At 37.8% G+C, this 20,927-nt stretch overlaps 1 protein-coding gene across 1 annotated transcript in view; it reads right to left on the bottom strand.

Moving 5' to 3' along the window:
• LOC136318342 (zinc finger protein 569-like) overlaps positions 1–20,927 on the bottom strand; it is an 86,641-nt gene that overhangs the window by 34,043 nt on the left and 31,671 nt on the right. The window lies entirely within an intron of this gene.

Genomic DNA, 20,927 nt, shown 5'->3' with positions numbered 1-20,927 from the left:
GAAATATTAAAGTACCAATTAAATGGGAATTTAACCAAAATGGCTACATAATTATCTTTCTAGAAAGGAGTGGAAAGTTTGTGTATGAGAGTGAAGTGTGTCAGAGATATTGGTGGTGGCAAGTTATTATTTTCTACAGTTAAATAAAAAATCTAAAAAATGTTACAAAATAGCAGGGTAAACTAATAATTTAGAAAAATGGAGTAAAAATGAGGAGTTACACTTACAAAATTTTCTCTCTGGGAATAGAAATTAGGAATGGAGAGAAAAGGAACAGGGTATAGTTTTATAAGTCTAGTAGCACTATTTGATTTTTTAAAACAAATTCACATATTATTTTCCCAAAATACAAATTTAATTGATAAAACATACACCACTGCAATAGATTCAAGCAATACTAGTGTATAAGGAACTCTGTGGATGTCCTCCCCACCCCCATGCACAGCCCCTTTCCCAGTTTTCATTTGATTGAGGATAATTTATCTGTTATTTTACTATCCTGCTTTGTTTTTACTTTTTCTTTGGTTGTTTTTGGCTTGTTCTAATTGATTTTGTTATTCATTTGGGGTTTTTTCCTAAAGGATCTTTTAGAAAAAACTTTAGGCCAGGTGAATTATAGTGAGAAAGAACAGCAATCTGGGAGCAAAGAGATTTGCTTTTTAGTCTTCTCTACCACTAATAAGCACTGTGACTCTGGGAACCCCACTTTCCTAGAACCATTATAATCAACTTTTAAGAGGACAGCAGAGTAAGATGGTATCTCAGTAATTCCCCTACACCAACATTGTGAAATTCTGTAAAAAAAAAAAAAAAAAAAAAATTGATACCTTGCTAAAGAAGAAGAACCAGCATATTCCTAAAGGCCAGATGTGGCAGATAGGACGACTACCTAAAAATGACCATTGTCCTCACTTTATTCTTTGAAAACGAGACCTCAATTTATCACGGTGGCAACATACCTTCTCCAAGCAATAAATGAGTCATGATCTAGGTCATTGAAGGCAATCCTATTCCCCTTTGCCAGTTACTCACTTTCCCAGCACCCACCCCCTCACAGCTAAGAGTGACTATGTGACACAGTACTGGCCAGTACAAGTTAACATAATGCTTATGGGGAAGGAGGAGTATGGAAAATTTTCTGTTTCCTGGTTTAGTGAAAGAGTAAGAGATGTCCAACTACAGAAACAAGATTCAGACAATTCCTAAGATATATTTATAAGTTAAAGATGCAATACAAGTCCTCTATTGGGGGAGAGGGGTTATATTTTACAAAATTACCTGGGTTTCTTCCACATCACCTTCAATGAAGTTATGTCATACATTTGCAGTACAATTAAATGTATTTCTCATATTCTGCATTCTATTTTTGTTCTACCTGCAACCTCATTAATAACTACAAAGAGACTGCTATAAATTTGATTAGGATTGTGTTTAATCTATCAATCAAATTGAAGAGAAATGAAAACAAGTCTTCCAATCCAAGAATGTAATGTATTTTCTATTTATTTTTTCTTTCATCACAGTTTTTTCCCCATTAGCACACAGTGCCTACACATATTTTATGAAATTTATTTTTTTTTTTATTTATTCATTTTGAGAGAGGAGAGAGAGGAGAGAGAGGGAGAGAGAGAGAGAAGGGGGAAGGAGCTGGAAGCATCAACTCCCATTTGTGCCTTGACCAGGCAAGCCCAGGGTTTTGAACCGGCAACCTCAGTGTTTCCAGGTTGACGCCTTATCCACTGAGCCACCACAGGTCAGGCGTGAAATTTATTTTTAAGTATTTAATATGGGGCAATGCTAAAAAGTGACATTTTAAATTTTATTTCAAATTCCAATTGTTCATTGCTGGAATATAAAAATGATTGATAGCTCTAGGAGATTTTTGTAGATTCTTTGGGGTTTTCTACTTAATTATGTTGTCTAGAAATAGACATTTTTTTCTTCTAATTTGTATGCTTTTTATGTCTTTCTCTTGCTTTATTGCATTGGCTAGTACTTCCAATACAATGGTGAATAATGCTGGTATCAGAGGACATCTTAGCCTTGTTCCCGGTCTTAGAAGTAAAGCATTCATTATCTCACCTTTAACAACAATGTGAGCTCTATGGTTTTTTGTTGATGTTGTTTTGGTTTTGTTTGTTTTGTTTTTAAGATGGCTTTTATTAAAGGATGTACCCTTTTATTTCTAGCTTGTGAGAACTATTTTTTATGAATAAATGTTGAATTTTGTCAGGTGAGTTTTTTGCATCTATTGTGATGACAATGTGATTATTCTCTACTCTCCTAATATGGTGAATTATAGTAACTGGTTTTCCAATAATAAACTTTAAATTTATCTTGTATTCCCAAGATGAACCCATTTGGTTATAACATATTATGTTTTGTATATTGCTCTATTCAAATTTTTAAGATTTTATTTACTGACTTTAGAGGAGTGAGATAGAGAGAAAGGCAGTAGGGGAGGAGCAGGTATGTGCCTTGACTGGGCAAGCCCAGGGTGTCAAACCCAGGGTGTCAACCTCAGCATTCCAGGTTAAAGCTGTATCCACTGTGCAAACACAGGTCAGGCACAGATTCAATTTTTTAAGTCAATGTTGAGAATTTTTGTTTCTACGTGCATGATAAATATTGGTTTGTAGGTTTCTTTTCTTATGAAGTCTTTGTCTAGTTTTGGTATCAGGGTAAAGCTGGCTTCATAAAAGGAGGAAAGTGTTCCTCCTTTTCTATTTTCAGGAAGAGCTTATCAGGAATTTCTGTCATTCTTCCTTAGATGGTTGCTGTTTAAACTGTGAAATTATCTGAGCATGAAGTTTCCTTTGCAGAAGGCTTTCTTTTTTAAAATTTAGATATCACTAACATATAACATTATATTAGTTTAGGTACACAACATGATCAGATATTTGTATATACATTGGGAAGTAATCTAGTTAACATTCATCACCTTAGATAGCTGCAAAATTTTTTTTTGTAATGAGAATTTCTAAGTTCTCTCTTAGCAACTTCCAAATATGCAATATGGTATTAACTATAGCCGCCATGCTGTACAATACATCTCCACGACTTACTTATTTTATAATAAACTTTGTACCTATTGACCCACTTCATCCATTTCTCTCTTACATACACATCACCGCTGGCAACTACCAATCTGTTCTCTGTATCATTGAACTTGATATTTTTGTGGGGCATTTTTGCTTTTTTTGGGGGGGGGGATTTCACATATAAGTGAGATCATATAGTACTTGTCTTTCTCTGAGTTATTTCACTTAGTTTAATGCCCTCAAGGTTCACCTATGTGATTGCAAATGGCAAGATTGTTTTTTATGGATAAATAAAATCACATTGTATAAATATACCACATTTTAAAAACCCACTCATCCATCAGTGGACACATAAGATTGTTTTCATCCTGGCAACTGTAAATAATGCTGCAGTAAACATGAGCTGCAAATATCTTTTGGAGTTACTATTATATGTATTTTCATTTCCTTTGGATAGCCAGAAGTGGAATTGCTGGATCACGTAGTAGTTCTATTTTTAATTTGTTGAGGAATCTCCATACTGTTTTCCATAGTGGCTTAAACAATTTACATTTCTACCAACAGTGCATAAGGATTCCCTTTTCTCCACATTTTCGCTAACATTTGTTATTTCTTGTGTTTCTGATAATAGTCATTCTAAGGGGTGTAAGGTGGTATCTCATTGTGGTTTTCATTTGCATTTCCTGATGATTACTGATGGTGAGCACCCTTTTGTGTACTTGTTCAACTGTTTGTCTTCAAAAAAATGTCTATTTAGATTTCCTGACCATTTTTAACTTGGATTGTTTTTTGCTATTGAGCTGTATGAGTTTTTTATATATTTTGGATATTAACTCATCAGATATATGATTTGCAAATGTTTTCTCCCATTTAGTCAGATGCCTTTTCATTTTGTTGATGGTTTCCTTTGCTATGCAGAAGCTTTTTTTTAGTTTGATATACTCCAATTTGGGGTTTTTTTTTCTTTTGGTGTCATAGGTTTTAACCAAAATTTCATTTATAGATATATAACTATTCAGGTTATATCTTATTGAGTAAATTTTGGTAGTTTGTGTCTTTCAAAAATTTAGTCCCTTCATCTCAGCTATAGAATACATGGGCATAGAGTTATTTGTAGTATTCCTTTATTATCCTTTTAAGATCTGTTGAGTGAGTGTGATGCCCCATCTTCCAACCGTAATATTGGCAATTTGTGTCTTATCTCTTTTTTTCCAAGGTCAGTCTGTCTAGAGCAGGGGTCTCAAACTCGCGGCCCGCCGAACAATTTTGTGCGGCCCGCAGACTAATCCACGAAGTTCAAAATATTTTGGATAAAATTAAGTAAGCCTAGGGGCCTACTTGTATTTTTCATTTCTCTAGCATCCTAGCTAGATATTAGCTTAGTTAACAGCAGTTGTGATGCGAACTACAGTTTCTGGTCGTTTTGTGACACTGAGTAAACTGCATGTACGATTGTGCTTGTTGTACTGATTTTTTTTTGTTTTCAACTGCAGTGAGAAAAGTGTTGCGTAACAGTTGCCTTTTGTAGACCTAGTGCGGCCCGCCGAATGGCTGTGATCTTGCTCTGCGGCCCACATGCTGAGTTGAGTTTGAGACCCCTGGTCTAGAGGCTCAAAATTTCATTGATCTTTACCAAAAACCAGTTTTTGGCTCATCCATTTTTCTCTGTCATTGTTATGATCTTCAATTTTATTGAATTCTGCATTAATCTTTAATATCCTCTTCTTTTTGTTTTCTTTGGGTTTAATATGCTCTTTTTTTCTCTAGTTTCTTAAAGCAGAAGTTAGAACTAAGTCAAGCTTTTTAGTTTATATTTATAGCATTTAGTGCTGTGAATTTCCTTCTATGTACTGATTTAGCTGGATCCCACATATTGTGATGTTGCATTTTCAATAAAAGTCATTTTAATTTCCTGTGAGATTTCCTCTTGACCCAAGGGCTTTAGAAGTGTGTTATTTAATTTCCATGTATTTGAAGACTACCCAGATATCTTTCACTTTTTGGTTTCTACTTTTATTCTGCTATGGTCTGAGAATATACTTTAAATAACATGTATTGCTTTGAAATTACTAACCATAAATTTGTTTTATGGTTCAGAGTATGATCTATCTTGATGAATGTTCGTTGGCACTGCTGTTGTAAGGTAGATTGTTCTATAAATGTCATTAACTTTTTTTTTTAGGTTGAGAGTAGGGGAGATAGTGAGGCAGACTCCTGCATGTGCCCTCATAGAGATCCACCTGGCAACCCAATCTGGGGCCAATACTTGTGTATGGAGCAATTTTAGCACCTGAGGCTGATGTGCTGCAACAGAGCTATCCTCAGTGCTCGGGTCACGCTCAAACCAATCAAGCCACTGGCTGCAGGAGGGGAAGAGGGAGAAAAGGGGGAGAAATGAGGGGAAAGCAGATAGCTGCTTCTCCTGTGTGCCCTGACCAGGAATCGAACCCATAACGTCCAAATGCTGGGCCAAAGTTCTACCCACTAAGCCACCAGCCAGGGCTATCATTAACATTTAAACTCTGAAAAACTGACATTGAGCACTTAAATGTTGGTTAAATGTTTTTCAGGTGTTCAATAATCTTACTGATTTTCTACCTCCTTTTTTTGATTACTGAGAGAAGCTTTGAAGTCCCCAGCTATAATTGTATATTTGTCTATTTCCCCTTTCAACTTTATCAATTTTTGCTTCACATATTTTGGAGCACATTTAGAAATAATTATTTCTTATGATTATTAAGAATCACCCCTTAAAGGGCCCACCCCTTTATCATTATATAATGTGTCTCTTCACCTCTAAAATATTCCTTGTTCTATTGTCTACTTGTCTAATATTAAAATTGCAACCATATTTGTTTTGGTATTTCTGTGATATATTTTTCTCCATCATTTATTTTTAGTGTATTATAATATTTAAAATAGACTTTTTGTAAATAGCATTTAGGGAATCTTATCCAATGTGATAAACTCCATTTTTATCTTTTAATTGGTGTGTTTAAATCAATCACATTTAAAATAATTATTGATATAGTTGGACTAACATCTTTTGTCTTCTTAGCTGTTTTCTATTTGCTCCATTTGTTCTGTTTTTTCACCTGTCCCCTTGGCTTAGTTAATTGGACAATTTTTATTATTTGTTTTATCTCTATTGATTTCTTATTTAGACCTCTGAATAGGTTAGTGGTTTCCCTAGATTTTACAGAATCCATTTCCCCTCATCTAAGTCTAGCTTTAAATAATTTTTGTAGTACAGAAACTTACTACAATATATTCCAAATCCCTCCCTCCAATACTTTGTACTAGAGTTGTCATATACTTTACTTTTAGTTATGCCATAAACATACAATATTTACTTTAGACAATCATTTTCCTTTTAGAGAAATTAAAAATAAATGAATTTTATTTACCTTTATTTATTCCAATTCCAATGTTCATTTCTTTGTGTAGATCCAACTTTGAGTAATATCATATTCCTTCTCCCTACAGAATTTCCTTTAGCATTTCCTGCAGAAGAGGCCTGCTAGTGATGGTTTCTGTCTGAAAAAGTCTTTATTCTTCATTTTTGAAGACTATTTTTGCATGGTATAGAATCCTGGATTGACACCATTTTTTCTTTCATAGTACTTTAAAATTTGTCTCGATTGTCTTCTTGCTTGCATAGTAACTGATAAGAAGTCTGCTGTGTATGATTCTTTTTTTTTTTTTTTTTTTGTATTTTTCTGAAGCTGGAAACGGGGAGAGACAGTCAGACAGACTCCCGCATGCACCCGACTGGGATCCACCCGGCACGCCCACCAGGGGCGACGCTCTGCCCACCAGGGGGCGATGCTCTGCCCCTCCAGGGTGTCGCGACCAGAGCCACTCTAGCACCTGGGGCAGAGGCCAAGGAGCCATCCCCAGCGCCCGGGCCATCTTTGCTCCAATGGAGCCTCGGCTGCGGGAGGGGAAGAGAGAGACAGAGAGGAAGGAGGGGGGGTGGAGAAGCAAATGGGTGCTTCTCCTACGTGCCCTGGTCAGGAATCGAACCCGGGTCCCCCGCACGCCAGGCTGACGCTACCTCTGAGCCAACTGGCCAGGGCCCTGTGTATGATTCTTATCCTTGCTCTTCAGTAGGTAATGTTTATTTTCCTCATTTTCCAATTTTTTCCTTATCTTTGTTTTTCAGCAGCTTATATCTGATATGCCTAAATGTAGTTTTTGTTTTTGTTTGCATTTATCTTGCTTGGTGGTCTCTCAGATTTTTGGATCTGTGGTTTGATGTCATTAATTTTGGAAGAGTATCAGCCATTACTTACTTAAACATATTTTCTTCCTCATTCTCTCTTCTCTGGGATTCCACTTAATACAGAGAAGAGACTTTTGATATTGCCCATACCTCTTGGATGCTCTATTCTGGTATTTCTCACCCTTTCTTTTTGCCATTGTGTTTCAGTATACCTAATTTCTATTGATCTATGGAAAATTATTTCCCCAGCTGTCCAATCTACTAATGAGTCTGTTATACAAATTCCTCATCTGTTACTCTGATTTTGGTTTCTATCATTTTTTATTCTTTTGTATATTTTCCATCTCTCTCCTGAAATTACCCATCTGATCCATTATCGTTGTTAAATTTCTATTGAGTTGTTCCGATGTCTACATCATATCTAAGTCTGGTTCTGATGATTGTTTTGTCTCTTTAAAGTGCTTTTTCTTTTTTTTAATTTTTGTACTATTCATTGGTTTTAGTGAGAGAAGGAGAGAGAGAGAGAGAGAGAGAGAGAGAGAGAGACAGGAACACCGATCTGTTCCTCTATGTGCCCTGACCAGGGACTGAACTGGCAAACTCTGCACGTTGGGATGATGCTCTGACCAACTGAGCTATTTAGCCAGGGCCTAAGTGGTTTTATTCCTTGCCTTCCCATATACTTCATAATTTTCGTTGAAAGCTGGACATTGTGATATAGACACAGATATAAAGTTAAATACTTATGTTTAGCAATGAGCATGCCTTTACTTCTGCTAGGTTTTTAATGTAGGGGGTTATGCTAATACAGTCAGCAGTTAGGTGAGTTTTGAGGTTTGTTTTGTCATTGCTATAGTTACTCTGGGTGCATCAAAAATTTCAAATTCTTCTAAAGATACCTATGTTTAAGGTATGGGTTGGTTTGCCATCCTTCTTTACTCAAAGTAAAGTATATTTACTCAAAGTATATTTCTCCCTTGGCTTTGGTTATTCCACTTATGCTGCCTGAGAGAGAATCTCTCTTGCAGGACTCCCAGCTATATTCCACTGTTATTTTAATTTAATACATGTCTGTCTAATAGGGGAGGGTAGGTATAGAAAAGTGGTCTCTCTGTTCTTACTAAGCCTAAACCTTTCACAGGCACTATGTCCCTGTAGTGTTAGTCCTTCCCCATTCCCAAAGGTACTGCTTTTTTTTTTTCAGATCCCTTTTCTAAACAGCAATAAGTTTCCACCAGTGCCCTAAAGCAACAATTTTTGTTGTTTTTCATTGTGTCAATTAAAGTTTTTGTTCTGTAGGGAAGATGGGTCTGGTCTGTTGTTCCCTTTTCCCAGCCAGCACCATAAGGAAGATATCTCAGGATTCTCCCCCAACTTCTCTATGAGCTCCTGGTGGGATTCCTGAAGGAAAAGCCTAAAAGAGATGAAAAATTCCCCAAATTTGCAACTCCCTCAGTGGTTCTACACTCTTCCTAGCCAACTTTTGGTCTTTGATAATTTTTTTTAAAGTTTAGCTTTATCTTCTTACTGGATTATATGGCATCTGGAAGTGTCCATCCCAATTGAGTCAAAAGCTCAAGTACTGCTACACCCAAAGGTGTCTGCTTTCCCTCACATTTTAGATGACTTGGTAGCCCTGTGACCTAATTTCTCTGATGGATCAAAAAAAAAAGTGTTAATTTGTAGCTTATCTAGTTTTTTCCTTTTAATAATGGATGCAATGCTCTTTGTAGCTCTCTAGGTCCCTGAGTAGTAACCCAAAGTCCCTCCATTGCAATAAACTTTTGAGAAGTAGTATGCTTAGAAAGCACAAAACAAAAGTCCCTCAGCTTATTTTGGAATGGAGCTCAAAAATACCTCCCACATGAAGTTAGGATTAAGATTCTATCTTAAAGTTAATTAGCTATGTTGGAATAAAAAGAAGTGGAGAGGTGTTATAGGCAAATCAGTAGCAACTGGAAAGTCTTCAGGGGAAAAAATAATATATTAGAGTAATTGAAAGTTAAACAAACTGGGGGAAAACTTTAGAAATAAATTCTCAGACTAGATGTTCTGTCCAAAGCAAATGTTATTTTTCATCCCCCTTTACAAAGAACTTACTGTGAGGTATATTAATTTGTAGTTTCTAAACTACTATGTATAATATCCTCCTGAAATGAGCTATGATACAGTTCAAATGTACCTAACAACTTGTGCACTACTTCTTCATCAATCATCATCATCATCATCATCACCATCACTTCTGCTGGTTTTAATCTAAATTTTTCCCAACACCCTGAAATCACTAACATCCCTACTCCTGGATGCATTTTCCAAAGCAATTCTCTAGATAGCCTGAGCTAACATATACACTGGTAATATGGTTCCATGGTGGATACTGAATATTTTCTTTCCACCACCACCCCAACTCTTCCTTAGTCTCTTCTCCACTACTCCCATGTATCTCTGGATTCCAGGCCCTACCACCCCATTTGGAAACATACGTTTAAATCACAGGGTCAGGGAAAGGGGGCACATTTATAACTGTGTGCCTTTCTTAAAAGACAGAACACTTGCTACCTTAAAAGTCACTGCATATCATTTTCCCTACTTGGAAACTATCTCCTGATAGCTGACCAGCTCTTTCATTAGACCAGTATCATCTTATTCTTGAGGAGATAAAATTACTTTAATCTTTGATTGGGATATCCCCCTAGCTGGATCTATCATACTTCCATATACATGAGCGTAAGTTACCCAACTTGTGGCATTTATCACTCTGCCATAGTTTATGTTTATTTGTTGTCTCCCTAGGACTGTGAACCACTTATGGCAGGCGCTGCTCAGATGGCTTCTTTATGGCCTGGCACAATAACTTAAACAGAAAAAGGTGCAGTAGAATATAAAGTAACTAAGATTAATATGTTGAGGGCTCTAATGGAAAAAGTAGGAGAATTAAAAGTGAAATGTAAGTGGAAAGAATCAAAAGAAATGCTAGCAATCCAAAAAACATTAACAGGAATGAAGAATGCCTTCAATGACCTCATTGGTAGACTCAACATGGTTGTGGAAACAATCAGTGAACTTGAAGATAGATCAATAGAGACTTCCCAAACCAAAATGCAAAAAAAAGAAAAAACAATAGAAAGCAAAATATGGGGGCAGGGTGGGAGGAGGCTGGGCAAGGGAGGTGGCAGTATAGAGCAAAAAAGAACAAGAACAAAAAAAACCCCCAGGGACACACAACAGTGTGGTGACTGCCAGGAGGGAGGCTGGTGAAGAAGGGTATGGAGGCATAAAGAGTGATGGATGAAGATTTGACTGGGGGAGGGGGGATAGACACACAATACCATGTATATAGATGTGTTGTAGAATTGGGTATCTGAAACTGGTATAATTATGTTAACTAGTGTTGCCCTAATAAAGTCAATAAAATTTTTAAAGTAAAATAGAACATCCAAACTATGAGACAATATAATATATCCACAACTATCAATATAATACCAAAAGAACAAAGCAAGACCAGAAGAAATATTTTAAGTAACAAGAGCTATGAATCTTCTAAATTAATGACAAACATCAGAACATACATCCATCGTGTTCAAAGAACACCAAGCAAAATAAACCACAAATAAAAACTACATAAAGGCATTCCATACAGAAACTGAAGATTAATACAAAGAAAGAAGAGAAAAACCTTCAAAGAAGCAAGAGAAAAATAACACCTTACCTATAAAGCAACAAGGATAAGAATTACAGCAGAATTTTCATCAAAAACTATATAAACAAGAAGAGAATGAATGGTGTGATATATTGAGAGTGTGAAAAAAATAAGAAACCTACCAATCAAGGAATATCTATCCAAGCCTGACAAAGTGGTGGTGCAGTGGGTAGAGTGTCAACCTGGGACACTGAGAATCCAGGTTCAAAACCCCAAGGTTTCTGGCATGAGCACAGGCTCATCCAGCTTGAGCACAGCCTCACCAGTGTGAGCATAGGGTTGCTGGCTGGAGTGTGGGATCATAGACATAACCCCATCGTCGCTGGCTTGAAGCCCAAGGTCACTGGCTTGAGCCCAAAGTTGCTGGCTTGATCAAGGGGTCACTGGCTCAGCTAGAGTTCCCTAGTCAAGGCTCATATGAGAAACAATCAATGAACAACTAAAGTGACGCTACTACAAGTTGATGCTTCTCATCCCTCTTCCTTCCTGTCTCTCTCTCTCTCTCTCTCTCTCTCTCTCTCTCTCTCTCTCCCCCTCTCTCTCCTTCTCTCTCTCCCATGCTTAAAAAAAATTATCTAGGAAAATGAACCTTCAAAAGTAAAGAAGTAAAGACGTTTTCAAATGAACAAGAACTGAGGTAACTCATCACCAGTAGACTTACCTTGCAAGAAATGTTAAAAGAGAAGAAAATTATATAGGTCAGAAACTTGAATTTACATAAAGAAAAGAAGAGCATCAGAGAAATTATAATCAAAGTAAAATCCTCTTGTTCAAACAAAACCCATGTAAGAGCCTAATCAAGAAAATTCATTCAATTTATTGAAAGTCCTAAAACTGATTCTAAATAAATATTATACTTAAAAATAAAAAATTCAGCATGGTAAAGGTGCTATTTTCCCAATATTATCTATAAAATTAATAAAATTCTAATCACAGTTCTCAAAAGGTTTTCTAATCAACTTGTCAAGCCAATCTTCATATTTACTTAAATGAATGAGCTGAAAAAAAGTGAGAGAAAAATGACATGAATAGTAAACTACAACTTAAACTTATCTAAAAGAGGTGACATGAATATATAAACACAAAAAATATTTTATATTTAAAAAATAGAGTATAACCCCCAAAGCTAAAAAAAAAAGTTAAAAGTTACTAATAGAAGCAGAGAAGAAACAAGGTGGTAGATATACAATAGACTAAAAACATTATTTCATTTTGTTTTGTATATACTTTAACATACTTGTTCTACATATTTGACCTTCCAACCATCTAAATGTTTTACATAATTATAAAAAAATTAAAAAATATAAAAACAAAAGCTAAACCTAAAAATCAAAAGTAAAATAAAACAAATGAACCTAATCATATATCACATTTGTGGCTTAACCACACAGAGAAATTAGTTCTTGTTACTTTAAAACAAAATAATTGGACTGTAATTCTATAGAGGGATATACCCTAAGGACAAACAGATCTATAAAGAAATATAAAATTATTTGAAGTAGAAATATTGTAAATATTGATAATATTGAAACTGCCTTATTTAGATCTATAGGTGAACGGATGGATAGATGAGCAAACAAAAAACAAAAATAAAACCAAAGCAAAAGTTTTATAATTTTAAATTTTTTAATGGAAATAGCAGTTTGAATTCATGAAGCCTATTTGGGTTAAGAATATATTTCCTGCCTGACCTGTGGTGGTGTAGTGGATAAAGCATTGACCTGGAAATGCTGAGGTCGCCGGTTCGAAACCCTGGGCTTGCCTGGTTAAGGCACATATGGGAGTTGATGCTTCCAGCTCCTCCCCCCTTCTATCTCTCCTCTCTAAAAACGAACAAATAAATAAAAAATAAAAAATAAATAAAAATTAAATAAAAATTAAAAAAATATATTTCCTGCTACAACATTAATGAATCCTGAAAATATCAAAAGAAAGAAGTCAGTCAACAAAAGACTACATATTCTATGATTTCACCTATATGAAATGTCTGGCCCTGGCTGGATGGCTCAGTTGGTTAGACCATAGTTCCAAAGCACAGAGGTTGCCGGTTCAATCATAATCAGGGCACATACAGGAACTGATTGATGATAGGAGACTACAAGTAGCAAAGCTCTTGTAGCTTGAGGCTTAGCAAAAGGCTAAATTCTCCCCCCCAAGCCTACATATCAGCATTGAAGCTGAGTATTTACACTCATCCCATCCCCCCACTTCACTTGCTTGCCTAAGTTGCTAGAAGCAATTTACATGCTCTTCCTCTACCCCTTGTTTGTTCTGATGTTTGGTTAATTTCATTTATGCAGGGTGGAGGGTTTCTGCACTTGCTGAATTCTTGGGTTGCCTTGGAGATTTATGACTCTGTATTGAAGACTTCCTTACTAGCATATGACTATATAATAAAGCAAACTAGAGGCTGTTTTGTTCTATTTTGCCATCAGCTTGCAGAGGCGTCAGGATTCCATCCTATTTCTCTTTAAGTTTATTGTCCTCATTCTGCATCGTTCTCCCTCAGGACCTGGAATTACTGGTTGAGTTGGTTCATGGAAAGTGGCACCCAAACAGGGACCTGGAAACGAGAAAACTAAACTAAAGTCAGGTGACGGAACTCTCCAAGTGTGCACAATGAGTAAAGTTTTTGGAGAGAGCATAGTCAGGAATAAGAAATTATGGGACAGTTAGGGTCAATAGAAAGGGGCCTTTTCTTTTTCTACAAATATTTTTATTTAAGGAGTCTAAGGATGACTTGGGAGATAATGAGGGTGTCACAGCTATGGCCGCCTTAACCTTGATGCCTCCTACACCCTCTGCTCCTTCTTATGCTCAACTTTCTGCTCTTCCTTACCCTTATCAGGTTGCTCCCAGGGTCTTTGTCTCAGACCTTTGGAGATTCCTGTTCCAACAAGCTTTAGATCAGGCTTGAGATATAGGGGATTACATCAGGATATGCACTGATATTGGGCTTTCATACATGCAAGGTCTGACTATTGCCTCAGTGCTTCAGGGAGGACTCCAGGACAATACTTTGATATATGGCAGAACAAACGAGAGGAGGATGGTCAGGGAAGTACTTCTGCCAGTGGATCTTGTTTCCAATGTGGGGGTTTAGGACATTTTGCTAGAAATTGCCGTACTCCCCCCAGATATCAGTCTCAGCCTCCCTTCAAGGGCAGCCAGCTCCTAAAGCTCCTGACCTCTGCCCACGCTGTAGGGAAGGGAAACACTGGGCAAATGAATGTAGATCTACGTATACATATATTGTCCAGGGGCAGGCAATTCAGGGAAATTGACAACAGGGCCCTGCCCAGCTCCATCAAATTAGTTCGGTACTCAGCTAATACTGAGGTAGAGAAATCTCAGCATAGTCAATCTGAGGTTAACAGCAGCTATACAATTTGAGAATGGATAGGAGACTTGGGTATTAGAAAAGTTACAGCTTTTCCTGTTATGATCTGATTTTCTTTAATGTTTTAGCTACAGTCCTCTATACTATCATTTTGTTTCTTTCCTATTCTTTGCCTGGAATTTAGAGGGGGGACTCCTGATGGATCTGATAACAGAATTTCCCAGCAGTTGCCGAGGTTTTTTTATTCAGGGAAGTTTTTTTTAGTCCCATCCATTGTCAGTCCCTCTGTCAGAAAATGCCCTGAGATCAGGCAGGTATCTTTCTAGTCTGGTTGTGCTCTGAAATCCCGGGTTTCTCTCTGGTTTGTCTGGTTCTTGTTTCTGTTTAGTTTTTGTGTGATGTTCTCTAAAATGTGATTTTTTAAGGCCTGAATTAAGTTCTTGCACAGAAAAATTGGAAATGCCAGCTCTAATATTGAGAAAAATAAAATAAGTATCATCCTATATTTTTTTCCTTTAAAATTGGAATTTGTAAAGAGCACTCATTTAAATTTAAATAGAATGGAATGTGGATCCTAAAGACTTGCTAATTTGGTTGGTGCTTTATAAGGGGTGTTCAACTTAGGTATTAGGATTAATCAAAGTTATGTGTTATACTTGTATTTCTGTGCTGTAAATTGTCTTGTGTGTAAAGCTGTACTTAAGTAGATGAAACAAAGGAATTAAGCAAAATTAAGCAGGGCCCTGATAAGTCATTTCAAGAATTTGTCTCAAGCTGCTTCAGGAAGTTGGCTGTTTGTCAAGCAACATCCTGCAAAAGGAGCCCCGAGGAAATTGGGAATTTGGCACCTCAGATGCCCTGAAATAGACTTACCAATACAAAAGACTTTTAGATACAGGAGCTGATGTATCTGTTATTGCTGAGCAACACTGACCTTCTTCCTAGCCCACTTATGCAGCAGTCACCCAGCTAGGAGGCTTAGGGCAAAGTAAATTTCCCTAACAAAGCTCTAAGTTTTTTTTGGGGGGGGGGTTACAATGGGAAGATAACAAAAGTCATACTGGATTTTTTCAGCCTTATGTGCTCTCTAGATTGCCTTTTGGTCAACAGAAATGTTTTGAAAGGTATGGAAGCGTTACTTATAAAAGCATTTACTATATTTTGTCAGACTTTTGGAATTGACCTAAGGACAAGTATTCCTTGCAATTCTCAGGGCCAAGATATTGTAAAGCATGCCCAGCAAACACTTAAAGGTCAATTATAAAAAATAAAAAAGGGGGAGTCATACCCTGGAATTCCTGCAAATCTTCTTTATCATTCTTTCTACTTAAAAACATTTTTTTTGAATATTGATGTACAGGGCCATTCAGTGGCTGAGAGACTCTGGAACACAACAAGGAAAGCCTTCCTTTAAGTACAATGGAAGGACCTGCTCACAGGAATGAGGCAAAGGCCAGACCCTATTCTCCTGTGGGGCAGAGGATATGTGTTTTTCCTAAGTGTACTAAGGCTCCTTGGTGGGTTCCTGAAAGTTTGGTAAGACACCATGAATCAGGAAGAGAGACTCACCCATAAGAGCAATTATATAAGATTTATTCTACTTTAAAATTTTTTTGAATATTTCCTCCTCAGAACTTGTGGCAAATGAAAGGCATTTTATACCAGCCGAGCATTGGCCTAAGTCTCTCATGTTATACTGGGATATATTAACTGGCCCTAAGTGGCAAAATTCAATCAAATTACTGACTTGGGGGCAAGGGTATGTTCCAGTTTTGTCATCAACAGGTCCTCTTTGAATGCCAGCAAAGAACAAGTAACGTGAAACTTCATCATAGATTGACATCAATCAGCCCCTAGCAAGCAATCTGGTTCCAGAGATCCAGAATGTCCATTAAGCTTAAAGCAAAAGTTTAATGTGCTGGGAGCAGTGGTCATGGGACCTGAAACCCAGCTACAGAGAGTGAGAATGTGACAACAGTTCCAGTGCCATGAGGACTTTTCCTGAGTGTGACTCCTGCTCCTTGTGACAGTTCTCAATGGGACTGAAGTGGGGTTGGGTTGCATCTACAGGGAATGTGGAACTGTGATGGTGTCAGCATGGACTTGCATTAACATATTAAGGACATTCAAAACAGCAAAGACTCTATTATAAATCCTGCTGTATTGACTAAGAATTTCTTGATAATCTAAAAGGCTTTAATCCTTTTAATGTATTAGGACACTTGTTTGGATATCTGTTAGCATGGGCAGTATTAATTTTGTATTTATTCTGTATTTTTCCAGACTGCCTCCAAATTGGAATCTGGGAAACTGGGAAATCAGATGAGTGAAAATCTCAGCACACAAATTAAAAAGAAAAAAGGAAAGGAGGATATGTGGGAGACTACAAGTAGCAAAGCTCTTGTAGTTCCAGGTTTAGGAAAAGGCTGTTCTCCCCCACACACACACACACTTCTACATATTGGCATTGAAGCTGAGTATTTGCACTCATCCCATCCCCCCACTTCACTTGCTTAAGTTGCTAGAAGCAATTTACATGCCCTTCCTCTCACCCCATTTGTTCTGATGTTGGTTAATTTCAGTTATGCAAGGTGGAGGGTTTCTACACTTGGGAGAATTCTTGGGTTGCCTTGGAGATTTATGACTTTGTATCGAAGACTTCCTTATTTGCATATGGCTACATAATAAAGCAAACCTGGGCTGTTTTGCTCTGTCTTGCCATCAGCTTGCAGAGGCCTCAGGATTCCATCCTATCTCTCTCTTTTTTTTTTTTTTTTTTTTTTTTTTTTTTGCATTTTTCTGAAGCTGGAAACAGGGAGAGACAGTCAGACAGACTCCCGCATGCGCCCGACCGGGATCCACCCGGCACGCCCACCAGGGGCGACGCTCTGTCCACCAGGGGGCGATGCTCTGCCCATCCTGGGCGTCGCCATGTTGCGACCCTCCTGGGTGTCGCCATGTTGCGACCAGAGCCACTCTAGCGCCTGGGGCAGAGGCCACAGAGCCATCCCCAGCGCCCGGGCCATCTTTGCTCCAATGGAGCCTTGGCTGCGGGAGGGGAAGAGAGAGACAGAGAGGAAGGCGCGGCGGATGGTTGGAGAAGCAAATGGGCGCTTCTCCTATGTGCCCTGGCCGGGAATCGAACCCGGGTCCTCCACACGCTAGGCCGACGCTCTACCGCTGAGCCAACCGGCCAGGGCTCTCTCTTTAAATTTATTTTCTTCATTCCACATTGTTCTCCCTCAGGACCTGAAATTACTAGCAGCGCTGATTTGCCACAATCAATGTTCTTGTTTCTTTCTCTCTTTGGCCCTTCCTTTCTGTCTCAACTCAATAAACATTTTTTAAAAAGCCTTTCCTTATTTAAAAAATGTCTAGAATAGACAAATTTATAGACAGAAAACAGATTAGTGGTTGATTAAACAGGAACAAGGAAGGAGCATATATGAGTTTGACTGCTAATGGGTATATTTCTTTTAGGGGGCACAAAAATGCTCTAAAATTACATTATAGCAATGGGTGCACAAACTTGTAAGTATATTTATTTTAAAGAAACATTACTTGTACACTTCAAATGGGTAAAATGTATAGTATGTAAATTATATTCCAATGAAGCTATTAAAATTTTTTTTAAATATATTTCCTAGCTCTGTCAACTCTCCCCCCCCAATAAAAGGTCTAGAAACAATGACCATTTCATGACAATAAGTACTGTAACTGTGGTCTCAAAATACCATTTCCCAATAAAAAGGATTCGGGTCACCATACTGAGATGCCTGATTCCATGCCTAGGGACAGAAATGTTTAAAATGATTCTGAAATAACCTGTCATACCAGAAATGTAGTATACTATCAAAGATTTCTAGGGATGTGTTATAAATTACTCAGAAGCCATCTTAAAGAAATAACCAAAGATGAGAATATTTGAGCTTCAAAAAGAAACTAATTACAATGGTTTGAAACATACCAAATGTGTTATGATCCCTGTGTATATAATAGTAATAAGAATAAGAACAAACTCTTGGGAGATTCTAGAGAACCAATTCGATACCCTGAAAACCTAAAGAAAAGAATAAATTTTTTCTGCCTTTCCTATACAAACTGTACTTCCAGTTAACCAAACTTGATGAGGGAAAATCTTTCTTTAGAAAAAGATTCCAGATAGTAAATGAAGAAGGAATGATAGAATTCACATATTACCATTTTGTAACCACTACTGCAATATAGCTAATAATCAACCATGTTTTCTAAAACCAGTATGGTGGTAAAAATAGGGACTGTCCTATTTTAAATATATTTGATGTCTGAAGGGGAAAATATCCTTCACCTCACTTTCTCTAGTACTTCAACCCAACAGTCTTTCAACCCCATCAGGAAATTCCATTACTTCATTCTACCAATTTTTCACTGTTCAGTCAGTCGACATGATCAAATCTTGTTACCTCAGACTCCCTTGCCTCTTTCTCACATTATTCATACCTCATGAAACCGACACTGCTTACATCCAAATTCCTTCCTACCCCCTCTCAGCAGGCATCCCACCAGAGCAGGAACCAACAAGCCCCTTAGTGTTAGCACATTGTTAACTGTTAACTATCTTATTCCTGCCTATGTAAAAGAAGTATTCATTTTTACTCACCAAATCCATTTGATGTAATCCCTTTATGGCTTCCCCTTTGATTCTAATGCATAAAATAAGTGGTAAAATCACCACTTTCTAGAGCATTTTTTCAATCCATTGAGACTTTGCCTACTAGCAGTTGTCGACAATTTGGCTCAAATAAACTCATAAAAAATTCTTACAGGTTTGAAAATTTCTTGACAATTACTTCTCATCATTTTCGCTTCTCTGGCCCAGGTCATCAACATTTTCTCCCTAGATTATGCAATAGTTTCTGAACTGGTCTCTCTGCTTCTGCCCTTTCTCCATTCTTCCTTCCACAGTACTCTAATTAGAGCAGCCAAAGCAATCAGTATATACAGTGTGTCCGTAAAATCATGGTGCACTTTTGACCGGTCACAGGAAAGCAACAAAAGACGATAGAAATGTGAAATCTGCACCAAATAAAAGGAAAACTCTCCCAGTTTCATACCTATTCAGTGCAGTTCGATGTGGGCTCACGCACAGATTTTTTAGGGCTCCTTAGGTAGCTATCCCGTATAGCCTCTTCAGACTCGTCACTGACTGATGGCCTACCAGAACGGGGTTTCTCCACCAAACTGCCAGTTTTCTTCCACTGCTTATCCCACCGAGTAATGTTATTCCTATGTGGTGGCGCTTCGTTATTAAACACGCCGATATTCACATTGCACTTTGGTCACGGATTCGAATTTAGCGAGCCACAAAACACACTGAACTTTCCTCTGTACCGTCCACATCTCGACTGGCATGGCCTTGGGCTGCTTCGCGATGCTACATCATCATCTGCGCATGCGCACATGCTGCCACATCATCCTACAGAAACTGGGAGGGTTTTCCTTTTATTTGGTGCAGATTTCACATTTCTATTGTCTTTTGTTGCTTTTCTGTGACCAAAGTGCACCATGACTTTATGGACACACTGTATATACAATGAATACTACTCAGCCATAAGAAATGACAACATAGTATCATTTATGACAATATGGATGAACCTTGAGAACATTAAACCGAGTGAAATAAGTAAATCAGAAAAAACTAAAAACTGTATGATTTTACACATAGGTGGGATACAAAACTGAGACTCATGGACACAGGTAAGAGTGCAGTGGTCATCAGGGGGAGGAAGATGCAAGGGAGGGGGAAGGGGTCTTAGGGGAAGTGTGTAAAGAGGGATAAATATAAGGGATGGAAAATGATCTGATTTTGGGTGATGGATATACAACATAATCGACTATTCAAATGATGTAGTGATGTTTAATTGAAATCTATGTACACCTGTTGATCAATATCACCTTATTAAATTTAATTTTCTAAATAAAATAAAAGTTAGTCTGACCGGGCGGTGGCGCAGTGGATAGAGCCTTGAACTGGGATGCAGAGGACTCAGGTTCAAGACTCCGAGGTCGCCAGCTTGAGCGTTGGCTCATTTGGTTAGAGTAAAGCTCACCAGCTTGGACCCAAGGTCGCTGGCTCGAGCAAGGGGTTACTCGATCTGCTATAGCCCCACGGTCAAGGCACATATGAGAAAGCAATCAATGAATAACTAAGGTGTCGCAACGAAAAACTGATGATTGATGCTTCTCATCTCTCTCCGTTCCTGTCTGTCTGTCCCTATCTATCCCTCTCTCTCTCTCTCTGTGTCTCTGTAAAAAAAAAAAAAAAAAGTTATATGCAGATAATATCACTTCCATCAAAGTCTCTAACACAGCAGTTCTCAATCTGTGGGTCGCGACCCCGACGGGGGTCGATGGACCAAAACACAAGGGTCGCCTCAAGCCATCAGAAATACATCTTTTATTTAAAAATGTATCGTATAATAAATATGTATTTTCCAATGGCTTGAGGCGACCCTGTGTTTTAGTCGTTCGACCCCCATCGGGGTCGCAACCCACAGGTTGAGAACCACTGCTCTAACAGGTTCCCATCTTATTTAGATTAAAAGCCACAATATTAACATGAGGCCCAACTTGATCTATTCA

Source organism: Saccopteryx bilineata, unplaced genomic scaffold (genome assembly GCF_036850765.1).
Source record: "Saccopteryx bilineata isolate mSacBil1 unplaced genomic scaffold, mSacBil1_pri_phased_curated manual_scaffold_48, whole genome shotgun sequence".
NCBI classification, from domain to species: Eukaryota; Metazoa; Chordata; class Mammalia; order Chiroptera; family Emballonuridae; genus Saccopteryx; species Saccopteryx bilineata.
The sequence above is the reverse complement of the archived record's forward strand: the minus strand, read 5'-3'. Positions and strand labels throughout refer to the sequence as shown.